Source organism: Miscanthus floridulus, chromosome 9, assembly GCF_019320115.1.
Source record: "Miscanthus floridulus cultivar M001 chromosome 9, ASM1932011v1, whole genome shotgun sequence".
Classification (NCBI taxonomy): Eukaryota; Viridiplantae; Streptophyta; class Magnoliopsida; order Poales; family Poaceae; genus Miscanthus; species Miscanthus floridulus.
This window is the reverse complement of record NC_089588.1, coordinates 16460638-16477442: the sequence shown is the minus strand read 5'-3', so window position 1 is coordinate 16477442 and position 16805 is coordinate 16460638. Positions and strand designations below refer to the sequence as shown.

Below are 16805 nucleotides of genomic sequence, written 5' to 3'. Positions count from 1 at the left end.
TTGCTTCTATGTGCGAGCCACAGAGTCCTGAATGGATTTCATGCAAGAGCTCGAGACCTTTGGCCTACGGGATGCACTTAAGTAGTGGAGCAACTACACCTTTCTTGTATAAGTTCCCATCAATTAGGGTGTAGCTTCTTGCTCTTGCCACCATTCTGCTAGCGGAGGCTTCGTAATCTGCCTGATAACTTCCATTGAGTTCTACAACTAGGTGTCTCCATTCTTCTGGTTCTGTGAGGAGGACATCTCTAAGCACTGCTTGATGCCTGCTTGTTGTTGGTGACACTAGTTCTTGGTAGAAGGTGCCTTTGGGGACCGGCAGGTTGTTTGCTGCTGCCTTCATCAACTTATTTGCTTCTGACTTTTCTGCTCTTAGTATGTACTTTAGGGTGAAGCTTCAGAACCTTCGCTTGAGGGCCCTTATGGTGGATAGGTATTTGATGAACTTTGGTTCCCTGGCTGTGTAGTCTTTCTTGACCTACCCTGCTATTACTTGGGAGTCTATTTTGGCTAGGAGCCATTGTTCTCCTAGGGCCTTGGCTTTGTTTAACCCCAAAATAAGGCCTTTGTATTCTGCAATGTTGTTTGTTGCCTTGAATTTGAGTTTGGCAGCGTATTTAATGCGCACACCAGAGGGTGATATTAGTACAGCAGAGGCTCCTGTCACTTGGTGGTTCGGTTGCTTGGTGTGGCAAAGGTACCCAATCAACCATGAAGCCTGCCAATGCATGTGATTTGATTGCTATTCTGGATGCATAGGTTATGCTGTATTGAGACAACTCTACTGCCCATTTGCCCATTCTACCTAAGGCCTCCCTGTTACTGAATATGTCATTTAGTGGCTGGTTTGAGGATATGATGATTTTGTGAGCCTGAAAGTAGTGTTGAAGTTTTCTGGAGGATGCTACCACTGCGTATGCTTCCGAGTAGTTGAGCTTGGTAACTGATAAGGCTTCGAAGACATAGTAGACTGGGAGCTGTTGGTCCTTGCTATTGACCTACTTTTCTTGCACCAGGACACCATTGATGGCATGAGCATATGCGGTGACGTATAGCAGAAGTGGTAAGTCAGGTTCTAGAACCATGATGATAAGGTCACTTGCTAAGTGTATTTTGAGGTCGTTGAAGGCCTTCGACTGCTCTGGGCCCCATTTTAGCTTGTTAGAGTTTTTTTAGGGCTTTGAAGAATGGGAGGCTTCGCTCTGCTAATTTGGAGATGAATTTGTGTAATGCAGCTATTCTTCCGGTTAGTTTCTGCACTTCTTTCTTGGTCGAAGGTTCCATCATAGAAATGATTGTCTTAGTTTTTTTGGGTTTGCATGTACCCCTTTAGGTGTAATCACATAGCCCAGGACTTTGCCTCTGCTAACACCAAAGGTGCACTTCTCAGGGTTGAGTTTGAGGCCCACCTTCCTTAGGTTGGTGAAGGTTTCAATTAGATCCGCTATATGGTCCTCTTTTTTCTTTACTTGTTACGACAATATCATCAATGTAGGCTAGGATGTTTTTGTCCAGCTATGGTCTAAGTATGACCTTCGTCATCCTGGCAAAGGATGACCCTATGTTTTTAAGGCCTTTGAGCATACAAACAATGCAGTATGTGCCGAATGGTGTCATGGAGCTTGTCTTTTACTTGTCTCTTTTTTTCAACCAGATCTGGTGATACCCAAAGAAATAGTCTAGTAAAGAAAAATGCTAGCAGCCTATGGCTCTGTTGGCTGAGGTGTCTATCCTTGGTAGAGGGAAGGGGTCCTTTCGGAAGGCCTTGTTGAGGTATGTGAAATCTATGCACATGCGCATTTTGCTGTTCTTCTTTCTGACCAGGACTACGTTGGCCAGGAAGTTTGTGTACTTGACCTCACGGATGACCTTCGCATCTAGCAGCCTTTGTACCTCTACCTTCCCTGCTTGGACCCTGTCTTCGAACATATTTCACTGTTTTTGCTTTTTTGGCCTGACCATCGGGTTAATATCTAATGAGTGTTCTATAATGTCTTTGCTGACACCTTGAAGGTTGGATGCCGATTAGGCGAAGATGTCCTTGTTTCTGGCTAGGATGTCTAAGAGTTCTTCTTCTTCTTGCCTGGTGAGTTCTACATCGATGGTTACTTTCCTATCTAGGAGGGCGTCTTTGAGAGGTACTGACTAGGTGTCCTCTTCGTGTTTTAGGTTAGTGGTCCCTCGGAGCATGTATGGGAGTTCTAGGATTTGGCCTTCGCTTGGCTTTGACTCTATAGAATTTATATTTCTTTGAGCCATGGACATGTTCTTTTCGATGTTGCGTGCTTCCTTTTGGCTACTATGTACTGTGAGGACCCCATGCAAAGCTGGTATCTTCATACATAGGTACCCTATGTGAATTGTTGCGTTGAAGTTGTTGGTGAAGCCCCTGCCAAAGATGGCATTGTATGGGTAGTATAGGTCGACAACGTCGAAGGTTATGTATTCTGTCCTCGTGTTGGTATGGTCCCCAAAGGACACCAGTAAGGATATTTTCCAAAGAGCATCAACTCTTTTCCCACCAAACCTGAACAATGGTGTTTTCGAAGCCTGGAACGGAACCACCTGCATTCATTCCTGTCCATCAGAAACCCTAGAAGCGCCCAATACGATGAGGATAAAGAAACAAGGGAAGCAGCGCAGAGTGGGGTTTGGTGGCCCGCCTAAGATCCCCATACGCCCGCACTTCGTACGTCGGTACGTCGGAGGGCACCGACGATGCGGGGGCGCGGGGGAATCCGAGGTGAGGGGGGATTTTTTGGGGTGTGGTGGTGTCGAGGAGAAGGAGGACATGGGCACTGCACGTAAGAGCACCGTCGTCTTCAGGTTCCACCAAAAGGGCACCATGGTTACCTCCTCGATGGAGCCGCGCGTGGTTTCCCCGGACGCGTGTGGCGTCGAGAAGGACTCGTGGCGCTAGTGGAGTGAGGCGAGGCGGCATCGCAACCAGGTAGCAGTGGTCGTCGGGGCGCACGTGACGGCGACAACAGCAGTAGCCTCCTGTGCTGCCATGGCTGAAGACGACGATGCCTCCCTAGAGGTCGGCGGTTGCCCCGTGCCTAGGTCTACGCATCACAAACGTCGTGGAGGTAGATCCGACACATGGAGCCACCGTGCCCTTTGCCCAAACCCTAGGCATGGGCGCTACTGTGCGTGGAGTCGCCGCCGCCATTTCCTGACCCCGCCTGGCTTCCCATCACCCGACTCTTCTCTCGGAAGAAAAAAAAGAAAAAAGGGGCGCGGGGGAGGGAATTGAACCCTAGGCGAGACACGTTGTGTGGGTGCGAGCGAGCAGCATGTTTGAAGCCGCGTTTGAGCCTAAAACGATTGTGGGCACCATATTGGTTTGAAGCCTTCGATGGGAGGTTTGTAGCCCTTTATTCTAGTCAACACGATTAGCTAGGAGTATTTTTTTATGTATAATGGTTGGACTCTCTCAGCGAAGGACACAATCTTGAATGACCTAAAATAGTGTGGAAAATCGGTGGGAGGGCTGACGTATAGTACAGGAAGGGGCTGACTCTGTGCGTATGTTTTTTTAATAGAAATAGAATAGATAGAGAGATACAGGCCTGATTGGAACACTAGAAAAGGGGAGTAATTCCCAAGTCCAACATGTATGTATAGGCAGATTGAAAGAATGACAGAAAGCACTGATCCTCTAGGGATTAGGTTCTATTTATATGTCAAGATTGTTGTAATAGAATTGCCCAATTTATACAAGATCAAGTATAACCACCCCCACTAAGAGCGTTGGCACACACATACCATCACTTATATAAACTTGGTAGTCCATCGAGAGCCACAAAGGACCTCGAATGAGCCACATACAACCAAGATTGTACTCGATTAAGAAATTACATATCACATACATAGAGTTTGCAGCAGAAATAATAGTACAAATTGAGTTCACAATTAAATGATATGAAGCCAAGTTTCAAATCTGATAAGTTACAACAACATAACTTTGAAATAATTACCAAACTGTAAGTTTAAAATATATTGCTAGCTCAGTTGACATCCTCCAATCAAGAGCACGGGTGAGATAAATAGAAGATGGCTGAGCCCATTGGCACTTAATTCCTCACCTTCAGCAGGCCGAGAACTTCACCTGCAACAAGGTGGGATAAATTTCTGAGTACTCAATTGTACTCAACTACACTTACCCGATAGGAGAAAAATGACTCTAAGGATATGCAAGATTTATTTGGTGGAGCTAGCTAGATAGCATAGACTCATGATCCTACATCCTCACAAGAATTGCCCGTAGACCATAGCAAACATGGTCTTGGATCAGTCTCCTTCCTTCAATACTCCCCTCCCAGCAATGCTAACAGTCCAGTATATAATAAGTCATCCCGAACAAGCTAATCTGTTTCACGGTCAAAATGACGTAGCAAACATGATGATGCCACCTTCCGCCAAACCTTTTCAGGTTTTGAATTTGACTTTGATGTAGCGGGTTCTTCCTTCTCAATTTGTTCTTCTTTATTCTCTGGAAGTTGATTCCTTCGGCGCAATATTGAGCGACGTCTTCTATTTGGACGGTTCTTCTTGACCTATTTGTTAGTTGTATAACCAATGAAAGCACACTTTACCTTCCATCTTGGAAATTGGAAATGGATTTATCTAGATCCCACATAGATGACAACATTTGTAGTGTTGAGGAACGGTCTTCCAAGGATGAGAGGAATTTCTTCATCAATTCCCATGTCGAGAATCATGAAATGGACAGGAACATAATCATCTTGTATCTTCACCAAGATATCTTTTGCTATTCTGTTCGGAAATTGAATTGTTTGGTCTGCCATCTGTAATTGAGTGTATGTAGGAAACAAAGGTTCACCTATCAAGTTATCATATGTTACCTTGGACATGATATTGATACCAGATCTAAGATCGCAGAAGGTGTTGTGGAAGACTTGTCATCCAATTGTGCATTCAATTGTTGGTAGACCTAGATCTCCTTTCTTGGTATTGAATGGTGAAAGAAGGAGATGATTGTAGTTGAATTGAAGTGTAGAAATCATTCCAACAGATTCATTCTTGTCTTGAATTGGTTGCATGATTTTGAACTTCCTTGCTCTTTGAGGCAGATTCTTCTTCTTGCCTTTAGCTTCTTGAGTTGGAGGTTGTACCTATGACATGTTAGGAGATTGCAATTTGCGAGATTTAAAAGAGAATATCTCCTTTCTATCTTTAATAGTAAAGCATATTTTGGCACTATCAGCATAGATGATGGCTTTAGCAGTACTCAGGAAAGGATGTCCCTAGATAATGGGTGCCCTTGGATCATGGCCAGTGTCCAAAAATACAAAATCTACAGGCACATACGAGCATCCAACTCATACACAGATATCATCTGCGATCCCTTCTACTCGGCGAATTGGTTAATCTGCAAGCTGCACATGCATAGTTGTATATAATAAAGAATTGAATTGTAAGATTTCATCGTATATTACCTTTGGCATGATATTTACACTTTCACCAAGGTCGCAGATAGCTTCTTTGAATTCATGGGGTCCAATCATGATGGGAATAACAGGACGTCTTGGATCACCTTTCTTATCGAGCAGGGATTCATCCCATCATTCTCCAGAACTTGATTCTTTGTAGAAATCATAATTTACTATCTCTACTAAGTTCACAGTTTCAGGATCTTCCGGCTACCCTAGAATCTTACCTTTCTCGATTGATGGGATAGCAGATGCCAACTGAGCTATTTGTGATTCTAACATTTTATTAAAGCTAAGCTAGTTCTTTATGGCAGATGAGAAACTATCTATTTTATTATTTATGTTTTCTAAGATTTTATCATTAGAAGCAAGCTTTTTAGATACATTATCATTGAATTTAGCTTGTCCTAAAACTAAATCTTTCAAGGATGGTTGATTATAAGAATTATTAAAATTATTACCTTGGTAGTTACCTTGATAATTAGGCCGCTATTGTTGGCTTCATCCTTGTCCTTGCTATTGTTGAGGATGATAATTGTTGTTGTTGATGATGAAGTTCACATCCTCTTGTGTTTTGGGACAATTGTTCCCTGAATACCCAGTGTTTCCACAGACTTCACAAGTCATATGCGAATCAAAGATTTGCATGACATCTTGCTTTTCAATGGCTCGATCTTCAAGCCTCTTCATTAGCAGGTCCATCTTAGTAGACAACATGTCTACTTCTTTGATTGTATGCATACCTCCTCCTCTCTTGCGGGGTTGAAGATGTTCTTCCAACTAGCCTTGTTTGGAAACCATCTTTTCTATGAGAGTTGTTGCTTCAGTGATAGTAAGTGATAAGAATGCTCCTCCTGCAGTAGCGTCTACATTTTCACGGGCGCTATTGATCAACCCATGGTAGAAAGTTTGCATGAGCAACCAATTCTCTATCCCATGATGAGGACATTTTGAAATATATTCTTGAAAACGTTCCCACGCCTCAGGAATAGCTTCATCACTTTGCTGTTGGAAACTTGAAATTCTTCTGCGCAAAGCATTGGTTTTGCCCACTGGAAAGAATTTTGATAAGAATGCATTGGAGCATCATGCCCAAGTGTTGATGTTGTCTTTATTAGCGTAGAACCATTGCTTCGCCTTTCTCAAAAGTGAGAATGGAATGAGACGAAGTAATATGTCATCTTGAGTGAATCCTTTGATAGTAAATGTGCTACAAATCTCCAGAAAATGCTGAAGATGGGCACTTGCATCTTCATATGCCTTTCCACAAAATTGGCTAGCTTGCACCATGTTAATGAGAGCTGGCTAAAGTTCAAATGCGGCATCTCCAGTGCTGACCATCAATCCAGTACGAATGTTATTGGCATTTGGTGCAGAAAATTCACGGAGAGTCTTCTCAGCCATGGCTTTAGAAACTAGTATTGAGCTACCTCCTGACTAGTTTGTTTTCGATTGGGAAGTTGATGCTTCCTTGTTCTTCTTATTTTTCTTGATAAGAGACTCTAGATCTTCAATGAATTTTTTTGGAAGGTTCAAACCGGTCATGCACTACCCTGTATAAGACATAAATAGATAAAACAAGGGTAAGCCTGCTAGAGCAGTGGTGAATAGTTTTGATACACCATTAAGTAAGGTTTAATCAATTCTTTCAATTGCCTTTGTCCTCCCTAGCAATGGCGCTAGAAATGCTTGTTGGTATTTAATAGTGCAAATAAGAAAATAAGAATTCTACAAGTGCACAGATATACCATTGTAGCACTTCACCAGGAGTATTCCAGGTATCATTATTTAATTATATTTTACCACTAGGAGGAACGATGGCTAGAAAGAGATTGATAAACTTATACTTATGATGAATCAATGAACTGAACACTTACTCTAGACAGGGATGAATCAAAAGATAATGTATAAATATGATAAGCATAACACTTAGAGAGACTCCAAATAGCAATAGCAAGTTAAGTAGATTAAAATAGAGATAAATTCCTAAGTTGTCCTAGTTACAAGTCAAAGCATACAAATCATTGTATATACTTAGCAATAGCAAAAGATTAACTCTATACTTATGCAAAGGGGACATCATCTAAGGAGGAATATAGTAATACTTTCTCCATCGACGACATAGGTCCTGCTAGTCCTACAAACAGGGGATGGAATAGAGAGGATCTACTAGGCTGTCACCCTAATAAACCTACCATACCCAGAATGGAGGGTGCATCCCCAGGCAAGACAATATATAAGCACCATGCTTACATATAATCTGGCTACTTAACCCGTTCGAACACTAAATTGAGCGTTGTGTGATCCTATGCATAGATATAGTGATATCTCCGACAATACTAAGCATATACTCAAAGTAAACTAAGAACATGATAACTAAGAACATAATATAAATGAAGATTAAAGTCATAAAGTAGATAGATATGATGGATACAAGGGCCTATACTAAGCCTCCAGTTGACTTGATCCGAAATCCGAGCAGCAGAATGACTCTACTTTGATCTAATTTAACTAAACTATGCTATGAATCTATGTTTGTGGAGCTTTTTCTCTCTTGAGGTGGTTCTCTGACTCGAATGAATTGAGTTGAGACGAGTGCCTTCCAGGAGGGGGTCCGGGGGTCCTTTTATAGGAGAGATGGAGTAGGGGCAAGCAATTGCCACGTCATCGATCCATGTCACGCCTTAATCTCATCCTTCCGTGTAAACTGACTTGAATTAATGGCGGAGATTTATCCTCAAAGTTGGTGGAGCAGACGAGGGTAGACAGGTGGGGCCTAGGGAGGTCGGTCGACCCCCACCCTGGCCCACCTATCAGGGGGGCTTTGTTCCTTCGACAGGTGTGGATGTTTAGGGCCCCATTTGGGTTGGTTTCATGGCGATTGGATTTGATTCTTTGACATAAGTTGGCCCGGTTGGTCCATTTTCTATATAAATCCTCCTGCACTTATGAAATCATCAAAACTTATGGAAACAATTAGTTTAAACCTCTAGACCTATGTTGGTGATTGATTTAAAGTATAAAAGTATATCATATTAATGATTTATAGTTGACGTTATCGACAGTCAACACTTAGAATGCTCCGAGGCTTGCCTGCGTTGCAGGAAAGGTTAGAATCCTCAGAAGGACCTTAGAAGAATCCTTAGGCAAGTGTTTAAAATTTTCCTTAACTCATACTTATCTTTAGAGAATTCATAACAGCAACCATATAATTTAATTAAGCTAGTTAAACATTTATTAAGCATAGAAAAGACAGAAACATGCTTAGAACAATTAATCAAGTTAACTTATTCAAAATAGTACCAAACCTTTTGTGAAGGCATATATAAACATGGATAAAACTCACAAAAGGTTTCATAAATTTTGGACTCATATTTTAGTCTACACAAAATAAACAACAGATATTAACTAATAAACATTTATGTATTTTTTCATCACATAAAAAGTATTATTTCGTGCCAACAATTATTTTTATCACATAGAGCACAATTAAAACAAAACTAAAAAAACAAGTTTCACCTTTTTAACACTTTTTTACATTTACCTATGCATTTTACAAGTTCAACATACAATTAAACCTTTTCTAAAAAAACAAAAACACAAAAAACCCTTTTGGTACACAACCCCAGCTAGCCACAGTCATTGACCAGTGAGGCTGGGTTCAACTACATAGCGCCCCCACGTGCAGCCACGGGTGCAGCGCGTTAACCGATGATTTTTCACCAGCAACGAGGTTGGTCCCTATGGGCTCCTTGAAACCTTGCGCACACATATAGGGTATCGATTGGATGGATTAGGGTTTAGCCCATGCTCGGCCGTGGCCATGGCGGCACGGTGGCGCAAAGGCGAACCGACCATTACCAGCCTAGCTATGGCTCGCTAAATGTCCTAGGCACTCACCGTGACTTGGTTGGCCTGGTGGTTGAAGCGGAGACGGTGTAGAGGTGACTACCGGCGGTGATGGCGAACGCGGTGGCGTGAACTGGTGGCGCGATGGCGCTTCGACAGCTCCTGTGGACAAACAATGAAGGGGAGGAGCCAATGAGCATCATGGTGGCACAAGGAACATAGCTCAAGGGAGAGGAGGGAGAGAGGTCAACCGGAGAGAGCTGGCCATGGCGAGAAGGTTGCGGTGGCCATGGCGGACGGTTGCGGCGGGAACTGGTGCTGAGGATGATTTCAACAGCAAGGGATGATGTGAGTGGGTCAGAGAGAAGCACTATTGGCGGTCCTTATCGACCAAATATGACCGCCAAATAAGATACAAACAAAGGATAAACTAGCATGATTACACACATATGTTATTTAGATTGACATATTTCTACATGTATTGGAAGATCAACATTTTGCAGGACATATACATGAATACGGTGGAAATATAGTCAAAATGTGCAACTAGAGAAAGTGTAAAGCAAATTCTACACACACAAACAAGGAAGAAGCCCACCTACCTTGCAAATCCAGTCCTCAAGCACACAAGACCATGGCCTAGACCCAGCCAGGAGCCCGCCAGCGCAAGGCGGTTGCGAGGAGGCACTGCCTAGGGGTGGACGCACCAGGGGGCGGTCACACCCCAGCTGCTGCTTCTCAGGGCCCACTCTACGTAGGGCGGTGCATTGAAGGCCAAGGAAGGCAGTTTGGGAAGATTCCCCTGCATATTCCCCGCCAAACCATCATTAGCTTAGTATAAGTAGGGGAGAGCTCCCCTCACAACACACACCACACCTTGAGCTACTCTCTCATTCCACACTTGTACTCTTTTACTTTTTAGTAGTATTTCAAGCTAGGAGAAGCTACCTTAGGGAGCTTGGATCTTGGAGAGTTCTCAGTATGAATAATATGAGGAATTATTCCATGTTCTTGTTCTCACTTTATCAATATTGCTATGTTATAGAATTAGAGAAAAATTCTTATGTTATGCATTTAGCATATGAAACTTTATGCTTAATTGTTCATACAACATATATGGTTAGAACTAGAGCTAAGTTGAGGTGGCGATTCATCGTTCCTTCGGTTTTGCCCTTGTCCTATGCTTGTCGATCCATAGGGTCGAAGTCTTGGGGGGATAAGGGTAGTTTCTTTATACACAGATGTGGTGCTCAGGTATACGGGAACCTTCGGATGTGACGGTGCTCCACGGTTGAGGGGTAGGCGGCAGGTGGTGACAGCCCTATCCGTCCCTTGTAATCCCCCATGTTTAGGTATTCGTATAGGAGTACATAAATTGCCTCATGAGGTTGCTGGCAGACCAGTACTCGAAGGTCTCCTTATCCATCTGTATGCTTAGAGCTAGGTCTTGACCATGTATTTGTATGATTACCCACTATTCTTCTCATAGCTGTATTAGGATATGCCTACCCTTGTTAGGATCATTATTTTATTCTTTATTATTTCTTCTCTTCTATCCCTGAGAGATGGCTTGTGTGTGTCACACTATCTTAAAACCTATCATGTTTACCCCTATCATGAACCTTGGTCTATTATATATTCATGTTATCTTGTTCATGCACCAAATAGATACTTTTACACCATGCCTTCCATTGGGAAAATATAAATAACGATACCCTGAATACTTCCGGGTGAAATGCTACAACGGTAATTCTGTGCGCTTGCGGATCTTTTCTGTAAACGTTAAGAACTACCACCAAGGTATTCCTGGTGTCATTGCCTGGGAATACAATTCCTAGTAGTGATGTTAAGAAATGCCAACAAGCACAAGGACAAGGAGGCTCTGGAGGTGGAAGGAATCAGGCGGAGGTGGAGAGAGGACGGCGAATTCGGTCAGCGAAGCCGAGATGGCTGACGGTGGAATGGAGGAAGAAAAGAAGAAGACGGTGGTCGATGTTGGCTTTTAACGGGCGCGGTGATGCTCCGAGGCTTCGCTAGCTCCCACCGGGCGAGTCACGCTGGTGGGTGCGTGGCCACGCACAGAGAAGCGACGCGAAGGGGATAGATCACGGATGGCAATTAGACAGATAAGCTCCCTGCTGCCGGCGTCTACTGTTCATGCTAGACAGTGCCCTTTCATCTCCTCTTTCACTCGATTTTGCAAAGAAACTCGATGATTGGCCTTAACAAAAGTTGTTCATTTATTTGAGATCTCCAACTTTTCTTAAAGGACCAACATAAAAAACTCACTAATTTGAAAGATGTTGGTTTTGAAAACATGTACATTAAACTAAAAATTGAATTCAGTTCAGAGATTCAGAAATAGTTTTGATCAAGCATGCTTAGGTAATTAATTAGAGGTTAAACAGTGATCAAACATCACAACGAAAGACACAATATTAAAGTACAAACTTCATACTTTGGAATGGTACCAAGGTTGCACAACTTTTATTTTTGAAAATTGGTTTAATAATTCACTAAACATTGAATTTCAACACTGCCTTTCAGGGACAGCCAAAAATGTTGTGTAGAAAAACAGTGCTGAATTCAAATTTGGAGCTCAAGTTTGAACATGTTTGACTTGAAAACATAACACAACTTTGATTCTATTTGAAAGCACATACTTTATATCACAAAGTTTATTTTAACATATTTTTATTTGTTTAAGAAAATTTCAAACCATAAAATCACAAAGTATCTTAATCAATATTATTGCTAACATTTCATTGTCACACATCACAAAACATATGCAACATATGGATGCTATAATTGTAACATGAAATCCATATATGACGCAAGGCTTGATGACTATGCTTGATGATGAACATGATCAAGGTTTTACTAAATCAAAAGAAAGAGGCATGATTACTCATGCATACTTTGAAAAGATTTACATGTCAACAAAAGAGGTTTTCCTCTATCTTTCAAAAAGTTCAAGTTAGGTATCATTTGAAAGAGTTTGACTCCACCTTTGCCACCACTTTGCAAAGCGTTAAACTAAATCTCATGATCATCCTCTGACTTGTTTGGGTTAGACTTAACCCACTGCTTAACTTGAAGCTGACACCTGGGGTGTCATAGCCCTCTCCCCTTAATAGAATCTCATACCAAGATTTAGAAGGAAAGAACTTCAAGGGAAGAGAAGCATGTTAGCCTTTTCCAATGTCTGAGATAACACAGCTCCTTACAACTCCATAGGAATGTCAGATGTATGTTTTTCCTTTGTTGATTCCATATAAAGTGTAGATGGTAGTAGCACATGAGATTATTAGAAACAGGACAACTTTCTGATCTTTCATGTCCTTTTGTAGCTAACTTTGTCTGGAGAATTTTCTTTATTGACTCCCATGAGGCATTGTTACTCTGGGAAGATCCAAGACAACATTGTTACTTTGGGAGGAATCCAAGACAACGTTCTCTAGAGTACCTTGCGTTCAGTGTAATGAAAAGAAATCGGTTTCAAGTGAAGGCTAGCAGCTTCAGAACATCTGTTTCTCTAGTGGATATAGCATGTATAACTTTTCATAATGCTTGGGACCATGAGGAGACAAATTTTGCATTATGAGGAGCTGATACATGCTTAAGCTTCAGGGGAATACTCATTTCCAAAGGCTAAGTGTTTATTCACTAAGTTTGAGAAGCAGTCCTCTACCAAACAACTGGGTTTCTATTTTCCTTCCCGATACAGTTGCAAGACACCAAATACACTTGTTGAACTACTTTCAACATTGGGGAACCTTTGTAGGATCAATCAACAACTCAAGGTCATATGATTTCACAATATCATCCAGAGTTTGTTGTTTGACACCTTTCAACTTGCCTTCAACTCGCACTTGTAGGAATTGATTGTGCTACACACCTCGGCTGCTTAAGAATAAGGGACTATTTCTGAAGGTCCTTCTTTGCTTCATCCAATAAGAGTTTGGGAAACCTTGTAATTCTTGTAGGTCACTACTTTAATCATCATAGAATATATAACTTCATCCATAGCGGACCTAGTATATCCAGAATTTGTAGAGCTTCACTTAGATACTTCTCACGAAGGTTGGAGGACACCAAATCCAAGAATGAGTCCTGAATAGATTCTATCAGTATCCACATGTATTACAGTGCTGACCTTAACCAAGGGTGTATTCTCCTTGGCCATCTATTTAGTTGGTAATACATCTTGCACTATCTATGTGATTGTCCAAGGTGGAATTAATTTGATTACCGTAGGGTCTAGAAGTGAGAGTGGCACAAGAACTGCTAGTTGGCTTACTAATTCTTTGCTTAGCATGGTTCTATGAGACATAGCCTTCATAGCTACCAAAGAGTCGTTACCTATATATATAAGTTAGCAGAGAAGGGGGGTTACACCTAGGAGGATTGATTTTGGCTGTATAATCATCATGTTAATTTGATCCAATAGTGATGGCATATGTTACTTGATAGATGGTCAGCATCACCTACAGAGACAGTCAAGCAAGGTCCTTTGTCTACCACCTCTTGTAGTCTGTCAATGTTTATGTCCATTACCAGTTCTTCAAAGGTTATCCTCTTTGCAACTTCAGAAGGAAGACTTACTACATCTGCTTAGATTTAGGGATTTTTTTGATAGAACACTAAGAGAATAAATTAGGGAAGGATCACGAGAAGATAACATATCGGTGTAGTTTTGCAATGGATCATGACTAGAAACCTCGATACCAGCGCGTGCCGAGCAGCACAACCTTCTGTGTGCACCCACAGGAGGCTCTCGGTTTCATCGTGGCACCGTTAGTCATTAATCATAACACCATTACCAAACACACCACTAATGAGAAATCCCACGTGGTGCGGACTGGGTTATGTATGGACTAGCACTACATGTAGGTGGGGTTAAGCAAACAAGGAGGGTTACAAGGTTAGGAGTCAACAAGAAGCAACCCAATGATAAGAGACATGTTATGAGAGAAAACAAAGATTAACTGCCGGAGACAACAGAGCATGATACTCTTGCTTTGGTTCCATATACTTTATGTCCACCCAGGAGATTACCAGATTAACGATTAACATCAGATTGGGTCCGATTGAGCAAGAAGGATAATATAAAGGTTGACAAGCATTTAGGAGCCTGAGAGAGCTATGGATAAAACAAGCTTGATTTAAGAAACGCAACTGATACACCACTGTAGATTTGGTTGATAGAACAATAGCATGGCTTACTACAGAAAAAGATTATGAGGCCAAGGTGGAGATCGAGATTAACCTTGTACCAGATGGTTTCCAGGATAAACAACAGAGAGGTCTAAAAGGATTTTGTGTAGTGTCTCACAAACAGGCACATGGACACACTACAGGTAAGAGCTAGCATTCGAGAAAACTCAACTCCAATTAGCTGATCTAACAAAAAGGCCTAAGGGATGCATAGGTACATGTTTGTAGCAAAAGCATCCAAGGGCTAGCAACCACATACACAAGCTCAGGTCTTTGACGAAGGAGGTCTACTTGGAGGCAACCATGAGATTATCATAACTTGGGGTTGTTCTAGGATAAGGCTCGACAACAACTTGTATACTCACTGAGGACTAAAGGTTAGACAAACTATGGTACCACTTAGATAACAAGGCAGCCACACATATAAAGATCTCAGGTGAAGTTGACTTGAGGTGAAAAACATGATACTTCATTTAAAAGGGTGTATGTGTAGGCTACTAACAAGTTGAAAACCACATGCTCATTTCAAAAGATTGGACTTCTATTAACTAGTAGCTTGTTGTCTATTTAACTTTTGAATTAAGCAAGAAAGGCAAGGCAGTCACATAGCATATCCTGACAAGGCTTATTCAAACAACATAGGACAAGTCATTCTACCTAGCTTCACACAAGGAAGATAGCAACATCACATTGATCATTAATTGTAGCAAGTTATTACTAGAGCAGAGGTGAGAGAAGCATGTGAATGCTCAAGGTAATAATCATGATGCATGCTCGTCCTATCTATCCTCACAAAATTTCCATTCTAACAAAGTCAACCATGTTTCTAGTTTTGGTGGCATAACACGTACTCTCCCTAAATATATCTAGTCGTCAGCTACGTTCAAAACTGTGTATTCATGGTTAGTGTACCTACAGAAAATTTGCATCACAACCCATCCCAAACATACATTACCACTCAAATATAGATGAGTGGCATCCATACGATTTCATGTTGCATGGACAACAGAATTTACATCCCATATATTGCTATATGGGTTGCACCTCAAGTAGGCCACTTCTTGAGGGAAGAGTATGGGTTCTCATCATCGGCGGGAGGGCTGCCACCACCATAATGTAGCTGATGTCACTTACCTTCTTACCTGGGCGTAGGTGCGACGTTGCAAGCGAATTTAAATTGCAAGAATTAAAGTGCAGAAAGTAAATCCACCCATAGATAACCTTTAGAGTTAGTATATAAGCCACATGTATGTCCTTAACTAGGGCTTAAATGGAGGTTGTCTCTAGCATAGTTTTTGAAAAAAAATCAGATTTGAAACAACTTGCCTATAGCTAAGTTTTTAGTCAAAAATAGGGGTTTTAAAACAAAAACTTTGTTTTCAAATACGTATGCGACAATAATTTGCTTAATTTTGCTCTGATGTCAGCTGTAATAGAACCGCCCAATTTGTATAAGATCAAGTATGACTGCCCCCCGCTAAGAGCGTTGGCACGCGCATACCATCACTTATATAAACTCGGTAGTCCATCGAGTCACAAAAGACCTTGAATGAGCCACATACAACCAAGATCGTACTCGATTAAGCAATTACATATCACATACATAGAGTTCGTAGCGGAAATAATACTACAAATTGAGTTCACAATTAATGATATAAAGCCAAGTTTCAAATCTGATAAGTTAAAATAACATAACTTTGAAATAATTACCAAACTATAAGTTCAAAATAAATTGCTAGCTCAGTTGACATCCTCCAATCAAAAGCACAGATGAGATAAATAGAAGATGGCCGAGCCCACCGACACTTAATTCCTCACCTTCAACAGGCCGAGAACTTCACCTGCAACAAGGTGGGATAACCTTGAGTACTCAATTATACTCAGCTAAATTTACCTGACAGGAGAAAAAAAATAAAATGACTCCAAGGATATGCAAGGTTTATTTGGTGGAGCTAGCGGATAGCATAAACTTTTGTAAAAGAGCTTACTAACATAAGTCCTTACTTTCAATATTTTAGCATCAAGTTTAGTGAAGCTAATTAGAGCTAAGTTTGCATCTATCCTGTAACAAGCACTTGATTAACCTGAGTAAGCATCATAGTAGTAACCATATCTAGTTTAACAATAATCAACATAACCATCATGTTCCATCATATTACTATGATGCTGGACGATGACCAAGTTTCTCACTATCCAGGAGACACGGCGATTCGAATCAATTGCAACTAGCTGGGTAAAGCACATATCACACACCCACATTTCCCCCGTCAGGGTCGTGTGAGT

At 41.4% G+C, this 16805-nt stretch overlaps 1 non-coding gene and 1 pseudogene across 1 annotated transcript; one reads left to right on the top strand and one right to left on the bottom strand.

The window, feature by feature from the left end:
* Positions 1-16805, bottom strand: part of LOC136483481 (uncharacterized) — a 257753-nt pseudogene that overhangs the window by 40208 nt on the left and 200740 nt on the right.
* On the top strand, positions 6388-6491 carry LOC136484496 (small nucleolar RNA R71). The gene has a single exon (XR_010766017.1). It is a non-coding gene; the product is annotated as a small nucleolar RNA R71 (small nucleolar RNA).